The sequence below is a fragment of the Paramormyrops kingsleyae genome, chromosome 19 (genome assembly GCF_048594095.1).
Source record: "Paramormyrops kingsleyae isolate MSU_618 chromosome 19, PKINGS_0.4, whole genome shotgun sequence".
NCBI classification, from domain to species: Eukaryota; Metazoa; Chordata; class Actinopteri; order Osteoglossiformes; family Mormyridae; genus Paramormyrops; species Paramormyrops kingsleyae.
This window is the reverse complement of record NC_132815.1, coordinates 30,286,801-30,302,392: the sequence shown is the minus strand read 5'-3', so window position 1 is coordinate 30,302,392 and position 15,592 is coordinate 30,286,801. Positions and strand designations below refer to the sequence as shown.

General features: G+C 44.7%; 1 long non-coding RNA gene across 1 annotated transcript; it reads right to left on the bottom strand.

Annotated features, from left to right (window-relative positions):
* Positions 1 to 6,491: 6,491 nt before the first annotated feature.
* LOC140581010 (uncharacterized) lies at positions 6,492 to 15,103 on the bottom strand. The gene is made up of 2 exons (XR_011984106.1): positions 13,711 to 15,103; positions 6,492 to 8,037 (listed from the first exon to the last, which is right to left on the bottom strand). It is a non-coding gene; the product is annotated as an uncharacterized lncRNA (long non-coding RNA).
* Between the last annotated feature and the right edge of the window lie 489 nt (positions 15,104 to 15,592).

Here is a 15,592-nt window from a genome sequence, read left to right as displayed (position 1 = left end):
CGGAATCTTAAGTCGGTTTTCAAAGTTATGTTTTAATTTCACATTATTATTATTTATTATTACTACTACTACTACACCCATGTTCTAAATATAAAGATGTTTTATGTTTACAGGCACAACATTTTGGATTAGAGTTTTGAAAAGGCTGCATGAAGTAGAACTGTAAGTTTTACGAGTTTTCTTCAAGTAATGAAAAGAAAGCCCTTAAGCATTACAAAGACCATCAGTCTTCCACATTAGAACATTTTAAACCCAAGCTTAGTCAGCAATTCAGGAAATTGTAGATGAGTTGTTTGACATTGGAGAATTAGCTGGGCAAATATCTAAGCAGTCAATTGAAAATACTTTAAAACAACAGAACTACAAATGAGAATAATATAGTTGATTCTTTGTTTGAAGCATTACGAAACTCAAATCCATTGAAGTCACTTTCAAGAGAAGGACCTTTAGGTACAGCACACAAAAGGCAATAATTCTACAAACAGTCCTTTTACTGTTTGTAGAAGTTTTAAATCCACTTGAAAGGACCCATACTTCTGTTTACGTTACTTTTTTGAATTTATTACATGAACTCTTAAAAAGAGAAGAGGTACTGGAATTTATTGATCTAATAAATCCAGTTAAAGACTCTGGATAATATAAATCATTTTGAGATGGTGAATACTTGAAGAACCAAATTCTCTCAGGTTGTGATATCAGTATTACTATAGGATTATATATAGATGATTTTGAAATATGTAATCCATTAGGAACATCGAAAAAGAAACATAAAGTGTGTGGTGTATACTGGGTAATAGGCAATTTACCAGCAAGACATGACATCCTTATCATCAATATTCCTTGCTGTACTGTGTAAGACTGAACATATCAAAACATATGGGAAAAAAGGTTAATGGGCACTTTGGGCGGAGCTTAAAGCTCTCCCCGTCTATGACGTCATAAGTGGGAGGGGCGTGTCCCTTGTTCTGATTGGTCGAGGGTTATGTCCAATGGTATCATACATGCTTATGCCACGTGTTGCCGATAGGGGGACATATGGTTTGGGGAGATAATGGTTGCCATTAAACTGTAATAGAATAAAAATACATTAGCGTGTGGCTCAGTGGGCTAGCCCTGTGTGCTTGTAATCACAAGGTCGCCGGTTCAAACCCAGCCTCAGCATGTCTGCGGCTCCTTGAGCAAGGCCCCCAGTTTCCTGGGCGCCCCAACAGGTGGTTAATTTTTAAGAAGAAAGAAAGAAAAGCAGGCAGAATTTAAACAAGTACAAACATGCCCGAACGAAGCCCTGCCCAGGGATCTTGCAGGTTTTAGTAAATTAAATTTAAGAAATTTACAAACGAGAGGAGTTGTTAAAATCTTATCTAGCTCTGATTTAAAGGAACCCATGGTTTTAGCTTCTGCTACACTAGCAGGAAGACTATTCCATAATCTAACTACACGCTGTGTAAAGTAGTGCTTCCTCAAATTTGTTTTAAAATGTTCTCCCGCTAATTTCCACTTATGGCCGCGAGTTCTAGTATTTAGACTAATATTGAAATATTCATTTGGCTGAACAGCATCCAGACCCGTTAGAATCTTTTAGACCTGAATCATATCCCCCCTTAGTCTCCTTTGCTCAAGGCTAAACAGATTCAGTTCCGCTAACCTCTCCTCATAAGACATTCCTCTAAGACCAGGAATCATTCTCGTACTGTAGCTCTTCGTTGCACCTTTTCTAAGGCAGCAATGTCCTTCTTGAGGTATGGTGACCAAACCTGCACACAGTAATCTAGGTGGGGTCTTACCAAGGAATTATATAAGTGTAACATCACCTCCCTTGACTTAAACTCCACACACCTAGAGATATAACCCAACATTCTGTTCGCCTTTTTTATTGCTTCCCCACACTGGCGAGAGTGGGACATGGAAGCATCAACATACATACCGAGATCTTTCTCATATTCAGCTACCTTTTTAAGACATTTTAAGATCATTATGAGTAAAATTTAAATTTATGTCACTCATATCCTTAGCCCAACATCCACATATCATGTGTTTACAAAGTGCATTTTAAGAAGTTCACATGTGTTTAAAGCATGTGGGAGTGGTATTTTAAGGCTTAAACTATAAAAAGTTTATGTATATGGTCTTTCTATATCGCGGATTTTCACCTATTGCTGGATCCCCCGCGATAGGGATTTGTAGTTTTATTACCACGCAGACACCGGTGCAGACCAGAAAACACAACCAACGGATTAGTTTTACAGCGATATACTATTTTATTTTCTGCGGACAACGCTTTTTGGGAATGAACGGAGGTAAGAATTTTAAGACTTGGGTAAATTAAATTTAAGACCTAGGATGAAAATCTGGGCATTTTAAGGCCTTAAATTTAACTTTCTGAATTTTAGACTTTTTAAGACCCCACGGGAACCCTGCCTGCCAGAAGAGCAAATGCTGAGTTTGCACAAATATTTTAGCCCAAGTTTTTAAAAGAAGAAAGCACTTAAACCCATTACATTTAACCAACATGTTTAAAGAAGAAGAAAAACTTTTACCGATATGTACCAGTGTTAGGTTGAAGAAAACATTTAACCAGCAAACATTTAGCCCTGCAGCTTGGCCATGAGCGTCCCCTCCGTTCAAAAGTTGCGCTTCAAATGATCGACCGTGGGGCGGCAGCAGGCGCACTCACGCAGACACACGTTTCAAAATGGCGACAACAATGGTGCGCCGGTTATTTCAAATAAACCCCTTAACCATGACGTTTTTTAAATAATGAAGCACTTTTCTGCCAATGTGAATAATAAAGTAAATTTTGACAAGAATCAAGGAATAACGCTGGGTAATCCTTGTTAAAATGAGCGCATGCGCTCTCTCTCTCCACGTAGAGACACTATTGGTGATAAAATGGCGACCGGCGAAAATTGTTATCGTGATGCTAGCTGTCAGAGTCGCAAGGCAGGCGAGCGGGGAAGCAGGCAAGATCAGCCGGATAGACGGGTAAACAGGGTTTAATTGTCACGAAAGGACTGACAGACACGAACATTCGGACAATACAATGACAGATCTGCGGATAACGATTGAGACACGGACTAAATACACAAGACTAGGCAAAAGGAACAGGCAACAGGTGAGTACAATCAGGGATTAACACGAGATAACGAGGTGGATGTGGCACACACGAGGATCAGACGGAGCTGGGCGTGACACTAGCCCATGGCCCTTAATTGTGAAAGCACGCCACCATCCTGACAGAATGCGCATTAACTCTATTTGTTAATCTGACTTATTTGTAAATAGTGTAAAATAATATACAGTGGTACCTCAGTTCTCGAACTTAATCCGTTCGAGTTGTGATCGAATTTTTCCCATAAGAAATAATGGAAAACCAATTAATTGGTTCCCGGCCCCCCAAAATTACACCTAAATATGTTTTTTTTTTTTTTAGCATTTAAAAACAAAATGAACAGGATAAAACAAGAAGAGCATTTTTTTCTTAATGGTTTCCAAAACGATAAAGATCTTATTCCAACAATACCCCTGTCCTGCCCCAATCGTCCGCTCCTTCCGTATGCCACACCCCCTCGTTAACCTCGTGTGGGATCCCCATGTGATCAGCTGTTTCTAGTTGTTGTCATTAGTCCTCTGTATTAAGTCCGCGTTTCAGTTTGTTTCCCCAGTCCGGTCATTGGGTGCGTTCCACTTGCTTACAGCGCTGGCTTAAAGCAACGCATTCTGATCCTGACGCAATGCATTACGGCTAGATGCATTGCGACCTCTCACCCAACTGCACAAACTGGAGCCGCCTCCGTGACGACACACCTTTGCCCTTATTGGCTGAAGAGTTTAGTTACACGCATGAGGTTTGTATCCCAGGCAGTTCCGATGCGTAATCTGCTATTTCTCCCGAATATGACGTAAAGCAGTGAGAACTGGTTTTCAGTTAATTTACCTGTTAAAATAAAGTTTAAATAAATGACATAAATCCTCTAATAGTACACGTAAGTTAGTGGTTTATTTGTTAGTTACTGTAATGCTGCGCTGCTTTATTTGGTTAATCGTCCAGTCTGTGAAGAAGGCATTCAAGTAAGAATTTCATTGTAGTATGATTCATTTCCTGGCGCGCACAATTTATATTAGGTCAGCGTTCACGGTTCGACTTCTGATATTCAGATCGAGTTCTAGGTCAAACTGGTTTGTTCGACTTTCAAGAAATTCGAATTCTAGTGAGTATGAGAACCGAAGTACCACTGTATTTCTAATTTAAATAAAAGTCGATCTCTAACACCACACCCCCGGGTTATTTAGCGACATTTAGCTAAATTCTTCTATAAAACATTATAAAACATTATAACTTACAAAAGATGCATTTAGTTGTATTTTGTTAGTTTTATTTAAAATAAGATGCCACCGATTTAATTTAAATACATTTAATAGCTGTAGGCACTAGTGAGCGGTATTTAGCAACATACTGTTGTAGTATAATTGTTACGTTCGGTTTGCAGCGAAGCAGGCGAAGAGAGCCGTGAATACAAGATAAAGGTTTATTTAGGGGAAACATATAACGTTAATGACAGACCTGGGGAAACTAACTCAGACGCGGTCTAAATACACAAGACAAGCAGGATAGAATGGGTAACAGGTGATAACAATCGGGAATTAACATGAGGTAACGAGGTGGGCGTGGCACACAGGAGGAGCGAACGAGCAGGTCATGACAATAATGTCTTGGACATATATTAATGTTTTAAGGGATAAAAACATCATTCGTGTCGGTTAAGCATATTATCCCACACGCCCTGACTATCTTTGCATGATTTGCAGAACTAGACTTTTGTTATCGTGCGAATAGCGGGGTGGGCGTTGTAGAAATGACCAACAGCTCTTTTTGCAATAGCGTTATTTCAAATTAATATGAATGGTTTTATAAATCATTTAGACAACAAGAAATGAGGAAGATTCTAAGCACACGTGTATCAGCCTCTTTAATGGCAAGCCACTAACGTCGTAAAATAAAGAATAAAATCCTGGTTATAGTAATTGCGTATAAAAACATACATAAAAAGTTTAAGGAATAAAGCACACAGCTGGGGGCTGTTCCACGAAGCGAGCTAACCTCAAAATCCAGGCTTATTTCGACAATCCCGGCTTAATTTTTCCAAATTCGGTTCCACGAACGAGGCTAACCTGAAGCTCCGCTTATAGTTACTATGTCAACATATGCTCTTGGACAAGCTTGCTCCGTGGCAGGTTAGCTGTGAAGCTTAGCTTAGCTTGATGAATATGACTGGACAAGCCATGTGATGTCGCAGCACGACATTCTGCAGGGCTGGGATTATTCTGCTGCTGTTCTCTCCCTCTTTCGCACACATCGACCCTCCAATATAAAATTATTACAGATTACATGCAGGCGATTCCAATTACTCAGAAAGTATAAAATGACAAGGAGTGCATTGAAGGCTTTTACATGAATAACCATGGCGTGCCCGTTTATTCATAATCAAGTTGATGAGGGAGCGCAGGTCATTCATAGAGCTTTAAGGCAACAGGTTCCACGTGTACTTCAGCCCAGGATAGATCCGTTGCAATTTCCGTACGATTATTTGTACGAGCACTATAGATTTAGTTGACGCAGTATTACATATTTGTGTCAGTTATTGGAACCTTACATTTCTAAGAACACACGTCGCTCTAAAGCCCTTACGGTTGCACATCTGTGCGTATCACTTTGCGTTACTTTGCCAGTGGTTCATTTCTGTACAGTGTGGGGGATGCTGAACATTTAAGCATAGCTACAGTGTGTCGTGAAATCAGGAAGGTTTAGGTTGCATTAAATTTTTAAATATACTCATTACCTTTCCTGGCAACAGAGGCATTCTTGGCATTAAGGAAGCTTTCTTTGGAATTAATGGTGCTGAATCTTTTAACATCTAGTTATTTACAACACATAAATCATTGTATACCTGTACACAGCAAATACTGGATGGGTTTATAAGGAAGAGACAAATGTTATTCGCTGCAAAATAGTTTCAAGTTCATATGGCTAGCATTTCTGAGCAAACAGAAATTGTTTCCTCATCCAAAAGTGGGGAAAAAAAGTCACTGCGTCTTATGGTCCGAATATTGCTCTACTCACATGCTTTACCCTTCTGGGGTCGAGTGCATTGTCGGCGTTTTAGCGTACTTTTCGCGTCTATTTCAGTTTATATCTCGCTGAAACCTTAATGTAGAATCATGAAAAAACGCTGGCTAAATCCGTAATCTGTCTTTTCAAAATTAGGTTAAATCAAAAAATCAAACCATGTCACCTTACTTTGTTTTACCTGAATCGGGGCGTGTAGTACCGCGGTCAGACCACCCGAAGATCGCTATTCACATTCTAAATCAGAATCAGAATAAGCTTTATTGCCAGGTATGTTGACACATACGAGGAATTTGTTGTAGTGTGTTGGAGCACGGCGTCTCCACCGGGTCCGTGGATGAGAAGAGATTCACAGCTGACACGGGGAGAAGTTGCAAATCACCGGTTTATTGTCTGACAGATTGCAATCCGGGAGCGGCCGTCTGACATACATTCAGCATGTACAGGAGGAGGCTCTGCCATATGTATCAGCTGTATCCCTTTTAAAGCCCTTTGGGCATCTCCCCCCCTTTCTCGGTATCTTCCGTGTACGTGACAACCACATGTGTGATTCTAGCCGGCTCGTACTGTTCTTGGCCTTCTGGAAGGCTAAAAGATAAGTAGGGGCCGCTGATGTTCTCTGTCGCCCCCCCCCCTATCTGTTCCGATTAGGTAGCCTTGACTTGCCGGCGCGCCAGTCAGTTCTTGTTTTGACTAGTTACAGCCTTATAGAATCATTCCTTTTATTTTATTAATTATTCCCTCAATTCCCCCTTTTGATCTCCGCAAGGAGATCACCCTGATTATGCTGATTAGTAATATTTTCCCTTATTTATGAAATTTTGCATTCCCCCTTTTGATCTCCACTAGGAGATCACCCTATTGGCGGGGGAGTTGTAGTTCAAAGCTGTCCAAATGACCTTTGCCCCTCTCCGGCCCGACAGGCAGGAGAGGCATCATCCGCGCATAGGTGCCATCCCGCTTCTCTATCACGGTAGTGATGAGACGAACTGACAGTGCGCGCAGGCAGGGAATACAACAACACCCGCAAGTAACTAAAATCGCAGCAAAAGTAGCAAAGGATAATAAAAGCGAGCTCATTAAGCCTTTCCACTGTCCGAACGCCGAGGTCAGCCAAGCATCCCAGATGTTATTGATCCCGGAGTGTGCATGCATCGTTTTGGAGAGGGTCCGGAGTCCCTCGAGTGCCCTGGTCACTGAGCCGTCTGGTGCTGTGTTGTTGGGAATGTAAGTACAGCATACTTCCCCAAACATAGCGCACACTCCCCCCTTTAGGACTCCAAAGAGTTCCACACACAATCTGTCCATCCAGCCTAGGAAGGAGGGCAAAAACCCTGAGCTTCAGGGAAATTCCACTCCCAGCCCGCCACAGGCGTGGCCCCCCTTCGGGGTCCATGGCTGGCATGGCTCACAAACCACTAATCATTAACACTTTAAGCATTTTAAGCATCACACATAACACACTTGTTTCCCCAACATTCCCCTTTTTATCTTGATCTTCATCCTGGTCCTAGTGTTGTCTGGCGGTGGATGAGGTGCTTTTGTTCTTTCTGGTCGTTGGAGCAGGGGTGGACTACCCTGCTCTGGTTGCTCAGGTCAGGGGATTATTCTGCCCCTTCTGTTGAGACCTGAGTTGCGTCTGGCTCAGCCGAACTGACGCTCTAGGTTCCTTCCCTCAGGGCCTCCTGGATCTCTGCTGTGGTTCTCCCTGGGTCCTCCGCAGCCGCGCACTGGCTCCAGTGAAACCACGTGTCGCCTTTGCCTTTCAGACGAACCGCGTGTGACGTCCTCTCCGTAACCTGGAAGGGGCCCGTCCACCTGGGCTCTGACCACTTCCGTTTGATGACTTTCAGGAGGACCCACTCTGCCGTGTGTGGTTTGGCTGGCTGGTTCTCTGGTCTCGCCTCCTGGATCTGTTTAGAGAAATCTGCAACGAGACCTTGCAAACAATCATAATATGCTCTAGGATTTTGCTCCCCCTCCTCGTCGGGGGTCCAGGTTAACCCTTTCTGGGGTCCTAGGAACTGCCTGCCTGACTGGAGCTCAAAGGGGGTGAACCCGGTCCCCCTGTTTATGGAACACCTCACTGACATCATTGCCAGTGGTAAAGCGTCAACCCAATTCATTTTGGTCTGCGCGCAGATTTTTGCCAATTTTTGTTTTATTGTTTGGTTCATTCGCTCCACTTTTCCCTGGGACTGCGGATGATACACAGTTCCGAACGCATGTCTCAATCCCAACGCTTTCTCCAGGGTCAGTCGATAATTCGGGTGAAGTTCCTTCTCTACCGTGATCATCTGTTTGGACACCACGTATCCTGTGACCCTCTTTGCTTCCTCATCTGCGGCCTGATTTCCTTTCGCTACCATTGTTCCTAACCCTTCATGTCCCTTGCACTTGACCACTGCCACTTTTTTGGGAAGCATCAAGGCCTTTGCCAATTCCCTCATTTCTGCTTCGTGTTTTATTGGCTTGTTTCCCGCGGTTAAATAGCTGAGTTCCACATGCACTGCGCCTACAGCATATGCTGAGTCTGAGTCTATGGTAACTTCTTTCCCTTCTGCTAATTTCAGGGCCTCGATAACCGCTATCACCTCGGCTCTCTGGGCTGACTGGGCTCCCCCCAGTCTGTCTGCCTTCAAGGTTACATAATCCTGGCCTTGTCTGGCCACCACTGCATACCCTGCCTGCAAACCTCCTGTGTCTGTTCTTCTCTTGCCGTCTTGCTTTCCCCTCTTCCTGCTTGAAAATAACTTTGCATATTTGAGTTAGACACCCCATGTACAACTTCAACTCATAAACCTTGTTTTTTTCTTTCATAGCACTCCCCCCTTGCGCAATGGTCAAGACCATGCACATGCATTATTAAGGTGTCAACCACACGACAAAGGCACAACCAAAAATCCATCACGGTCGTGAAACAGACCATCAGAGTCCTTAACATCCCCTTTGTTTCCACACAGAGGCCTCATAAGGGCCCCTCCCGTGGCTGAACTCACACCCCAAGCATGCAGCCTGTTCTTATCAGTATTGCAGCTTAGCTTTGGGCACCTCAAGCCCCCCTTTCGCTAAGACCTTCAGCAACGGCGGCTTCAGTGCCTGTGTATATAACACGGAGCAGATCATCCACATACTGTAGCACTCTGCTTCTTAAATTCAATCCATCCAAATCTGCCCTAAGTATGTGTTCACATCCTTGCAGTATCCTCGCATGGATGAACTGCTGGTGATCGCAAACAAAAACTGTGACTGTTGTGTTCGGGACACCCTGAAAAATGCCATCTACAAATCCACAACTGTGAACCACTCTGCACTGGGTGGCACATCTGTTAGCAGGGTGTGAGGACTGGGATCTCCCACTGATTGATCCTCCACTAACTATTTCGCTGCACACAAATCATAAACTAACCTCCACATTTTGTCTCCTGCCAACATTCCTCTACACTTTATTTCCCTTCACACTGCACTCCTATCATGCTCCACAGCCACAAACCTCTTAAGTCTCCTACATACTCTGCTCACTCCACTGACTCTCACCAACTCACCTTCAGTAGCAGCCTGCATTCCCTCACACTGAAATCTCTCCATCGCAACAAACAAGTATGTTTGTTCTATGTCCAATTCAGCCTATTGCTATATTGTTCCTGTATAAATGGGCCCCACTGTTCTAGAATTTCCCCAACTTTATCAGTAACATCTTCAATCCCGTATGAACTATGCTGTCCCCTATTGAACAACAAATTAATTAACAACAACAAACTATTAACAAGGCTGTACTGTCCACTGAGCACCTCTACGCCCCCCTCTGTACATTTTATGTCTATCTGCAGCTGACACAAAGCATCTCTGCCTGACAAATTCACTGGGATATGCTCTAATATTAGTATGGGCATATTTACATGTTTGTAACCTATCTGAACTTCCACTAAACAAGATTTTGGAACATACAGGTGTGTCCTGGCTGATCACAGCTCCAGCACACCAGCTGAACCAGCCTGTTCCCCAATCTCTCCAAAGTCTGGGATCATCAAATTTGTGGGTAAATGGGTGCCCTTTGAGGAAACCCCCATCCATTGTATCTACTCACTCTGTTCCAATTAGGGACCTGAGGCCAATTAGTATCATGGGGGGCCCCAGCGACAGGAGACTGTCGGCTGTCCACAGGCTGCCCCCGGGGCTTGGGTCCGGAGAGACCACTGGTGCCTGGACTTTTTTCTTTTTAGCGGTCAGCTCCTCCAGCTGCATCTGATTCCATTTCTTTGTCAGTTCCCTCTCACACTCTTTAGCAAAGTCCTTCTCCTCTCTCTGAATGCCGGATTCTGCAGGTCCTGCTCCTTCTCAGTGCGCCACCGCTTTTCTTGAGCTTGCAGATAGGCAGCTGGGCTCTCCCCCTCCTTGATGGGCTCCACCTTCATTTCAACCACACTCAGCCATGGAGGAAACATTAGTCGCAGCTGATGCCAGCAGTTAGCACGGTAACCGTCAAAGTGACATGCGTCATTCACAGGAGTCCCTGTCGCCGCTGCCAGGCCACTGCTTCGCAGCAATCTCTCCATTCCGTCTACCCCCAAAACGCAAGTCAGAACCACCTTTATGTCCCCTATCGCCAGGAGCCGACCCATAGTTTCCTCCTCAAATGCTTTTATCCATTTTCCGGCCCCTTCTGCCAGAACTGGGAGTCTGAGAATCAGGCCCTCCAGATCTTGTCCTGCCCACGGCACATACTGTGTCTGTGCTCCGTTCACCCTCAGCGGAAGCATCGGAGTGTACCTTCGGAGTGTACCTTCGGAGTGGGCTTCACAGCCCTCCTGCTTCTCACTATTCTATGATCTGCATTATCTTCCTCTACTCCTTCCTCACTCTCTGTTTCTGTCTCCTTCTCCTGAAACTGACTCCATGCTTTAGATGGAGGGTTAGGGGTGTCCAGCAGATGCACCAGCCCTTCTGCATTACTACCACTTGCTCCGTACCCCACCTTTATCTCACTCCCTTGTTTCTCAGGCCCACATGCCTGGCCTTCTGTTCTTCTCTCACTCCCTCGCAGTCCTTCCTACACTGCCTGCCGCAGCAATGCACTCACTTCCCTGTATCCATCTAAACAACTTGCCGTTCCGTTCTGCTCCCTACTTCCTTCATCCTTCTGTGTCACCTCACCTCTGAATTCTACCTTCCCCTCTATTACTGGAAACTGACCCTTGTATGAAGGAGGGGGGGCTTCCACTAACGGACACTGACTTTGATATGACAGTGGCCATATTTCTTCCTGCCTCATCTCTCCTTTCTCACCCCCCTTCTTCTCATTTAGTGCCTTTCTCATGGCTTTCTGCTTCCTTCTCCAGGCCTCTCCCTTTGCTTTAAATAACCTCAGTACCTCCAGTTCCTCACTCCTTTTCTTTTTACGCCTTTCTGTGTTCTTATTAGCCTTATGATACTTTATCAGAGTCTCCATCTCCTCACACACTGCCACATCCCATGTGCCCCCTTTAGGCCACTTAGTTACCAGGGCCTTTGTTCTATTCCCCCACTTTTTAGACATCTTTTCTATCCTCGCTTTAAGCAGGGGGTGCTCTCTCCCCAACTGCTGTACTGGTGTTTCTGCTGCCTTTAGTGGGGCCTGCATTTTAATGCTTTTCTGCACTCTACTGTCCCTTGAACTGTTTTCCTGTCTAAAAATGAACAGAGTTCCTCACAGTCAACCCTTGCTCTATTCTTTTTTTTTTTTTTTCGAATTCTCTCCCTGACTGTAGCTACTTCACCTTGATGTGTGGCTCTAAATTATTTGTTGTTATTTTTTATTATTATTTATTTTCTACTTATTTCCTCTCCTAACTAAAATCCCTAACACTGCACCCAATTATCTACGGGCACACATATACTAAAACCTCTTGTCTATAAACTGTTATTTTTCTCACAAAGATGTGGTTTAATACCCTTTATCTCTAAACTTAGTCTCTATAATCCATAAAATCTATTAATCACAATATTTTATTCAAATACATTATTTTAAGATTTAATTATTATTTAATTATTATTTTAAGATTTATTATTAAGATTTTAAGTTCTAAATTTACCAACCCGCACTTCCACTACTGTCAATGACGTTTTATGGAAATGCACAAATGCTCTATGTATACCCCTGCTAACTTGATCTCTTCTACTTTGTACTTATTTCTGCTTTATACATCTTTACTTGCAACTTATCTGTTGAACATATATGTGGGCTTCCCCCGATTTAGCCCAAAACTGCGTACGTAATTACTTTCCCCACTTCTGCATCAAATTAGCGCTCTCTCTCTTACGTGCTGCTTCGTCCCTCTGCCTAGCATGCTCTCTCTCCGTTTTCCACAATAGCTCTCCCAATGAGCGCCTGTCTCCTATCTGTTGTCCAGCACCCCGGACCACTGCTCACATACGCTCCCAGGCGTCAGCTACCTCCTTATCCTTATCTCCTTCACCACTTGCCCCTTCTATAGCTTCCTTCACCACCTGGATCTGCTTTACTAGTGGCTTCCACACTGCATTTTCCGGGGGCTCCCATCCCCCGTCATCTAGCTCCCAGTCAAACTCGCGGTCCATTTTTAATCAGTCCTGACTGTTTTAATCCCTCGTCTAGCAGCCCTTCTGCCTCCGGATGTGGGTTCAGCCACCCACACTTAGTACACCTCCTTATCCTAGTCGAATGTCCTACCAACAAACACCACCAATACATAAATCAGCAACTTCTAAAATAATAAGACTATATTCAAAGCAGCTTACTGTTGTGTCCCCCCTGAACAGGGCACGTCCCACAAGCTCAATCCCAGTCAAACAGGCCCGCTCCCAGCCGAAACCCCCCCGATCTCCAGCAATGTCAACTTGGAAGGGGGTGTTCTGTGAGAACTCCCCTTCGGTTCTGACAAACTGTAAGACCGCAAGCAGTGACAGCAGAGCCACGGGCAAGTTCAACCAACACAGAGCGAGCGGCGAGCACCCTGAACAGGAAGAACCCACAACGCTGCTCACACACAAACCAGTACAACTGCACCCAAGCTGGTGCTTTGATTCACCCTCTCTCTCTTCTTTTTTTTTTTTTTTTTTTTTTTTTTTTTTTAGTTAGAGAGGGGGACCTTATTCCCTCCTCCCAATCTAGAGTTCGGGGTCCTGAATTCCCTGGGTCTCCCACCCAGCTTTTCTACCGCTCGTAAAATTCTATTTCCCTGCGTGGGTCCCGTACCCTCTGCTCCCTAAAATTCTATTTCCCTGCGGGGTCCCGTACCCTCTGCTCCTTAAAATTCTATTTCCCTGCGGGGTCCCGTACCCTCTGCTCTCTGAAATTCTATTTCCCTGCGGGGTCCCGTACCCTCTGCTCCTTAAAATTCTATTTCCCTGTGGGGGTACCGTACCCTCTGCTCCTTAAAATTCAATTTCCCTGCGCACGATACCTGGACACAATGCATACACAATACATAGACAACACAGTATACTGTATAAACACAGTGCGTGCAACCCCTCCTCCATCTTAATTTACCAACGGGCCCCTGGACACTTCAAACTCCTCAATTTGGCATATCCAATGTGCAGATTTTGATATAACAGGCTCTGCTTACCTCTTCTGGTTGGGCCCTGCAGTTCTCTGTGTCCAAGTAGGCCGCGTCACCACTTAGCCGAATCCTGCGAATCTCCTGGGGATCCCGGACGAGCCCCCAAATTGTTGGAGCACGGCGTCTCCACCGGGTCCGTGGATGAGAAGAGATTCACAGCTGACACGGGGAGAAGTTGCAAATCACCGGTTTATTGTCTGACAGATTGCAATCCGGGAGCGGCCGTCTGACATACATTCAGCATGTACAGGAGGAGGCTCTGCCATATGTATCAGCTGTATCCCTTTTAAAGCCCTTTGGGCATCTCCCCCCCCTTTCTCGGTACCTTCCGTGTACGTGACAACCACATGTGTGATTCTAGCCGGCTCGTACTGTTCTTGGCCTTCTGGAAGGCTAAAAGATAAGTAGGGGCCGCTGATGTTCTCTGTCGCCCCCCCCCTATCTGTTCCGATTAGGTAGCCTTGACTTGCCGGCGCGCCAGTCAGTTCTTGTTTTGACTAGTTACAGCCTTATAGAATCATTCCCTTTATTTTATTAATTATTCCCTCAAGTGACAGAACTCTACAGTGCAACAGAAAGACAGAAAGACAGTGACAAGACAAGACACAGGTAATAAAAAGAGTTATATACAGATATACAAAGATATACAAAGTAGCGTGCAAAATAGCAAGAAGACATTCCAGTATGATGTGTTTGTATAGGTATGTTGATATGTGCAAATATGAAAAATAAATAAGCGTGTGTGTTAAATAAATAATTTGTTTTAGTGTTGTGTGTACCACGTGTATTGTTAAGTGTACATGACATTGTTAAGTGTTCATGACATGGACTGCCTGGGGGAAGAAACTGTTCCTGTGTCTGGTCGTTTTGGTGCTAAGTGCTCTGTAGCGTCGACCAGATGGCAGCAGATTAAAGAGGGAGTGTGCTGGGTGTGAGGGGTCCAGGGTGATTTTCTTAGCCCTTTTGCTCACTCTGGATAAGTACAAATCTTGGAGAGTGGGGAGGGATGTTCCAATGATTCTCGCAGCAGTCCTGACTACCCTCTGCAGTCTTCTAAGGTCAGATTTGGTAGTTGAGCCGAACCAGACAGTTATAGAAGAGCAGAGGACGGATTCAATGATTGCGATGTAGAACCGTATCAGCAACTCCTGTGGCAGGTTGAATTTCCTCATCTGACGAAGGAAGTATAACCTCTGTTGGGCCTTTTTCACAATGGAGTCAATGTGAGTGTCCCACTTCAGGTCCTGGGAGATGATGGTCCCCAGGAACCTGAATGACTCTATTGTAGCCACAGTGCTGTCCATGATGGTGAGTGGGGGGAGAGCAGGGGGGTTCCTCCTGAAGTCCACGATCATCTCCACTGTTTTGAGCGTGTTGAGCTCCAGGTTGTTAAGACTGCACCAGGCAGCCAGCTTTTTTGCCTCCTGTCTATAAGCAGACTCATCGCTGTCCTGGATGAGGCCGATGAGTGTAGTGTCGTCTGCAAATTTCAGGAGCTTGACAGAGGGGCCTTTAGAGGTGCAGTCGTTGGTGTACAGGGAGAAGAGCAGTGGGGAGAGAACACAACCTTGAGGGGCGCCAGTGTTGGTCATACGGGTGCTGGATGTGATTTTACCCATTCTCACTAGCTGTTGCCTATCTGTCAGAAAGCTGGTAATCCACTGACAGACAGAGCTAGGTACAGAGAGCTGGGTTAATTTGGGATGGAGGAGTGATGGGACGATGGTATTAAAGGCAGAGCTGAAGTCCACAAACAGGATCCTCACGTAAGTCCCTGGTTTGTCCAGATGTTGCAGTACATAATGCAGACCCATATTGACTGCATCATCCACAGACCTGTTTGCTCTATAAGCAAACTGCAGGGGGTCCAGTAAGGGTCCAGTGAAGT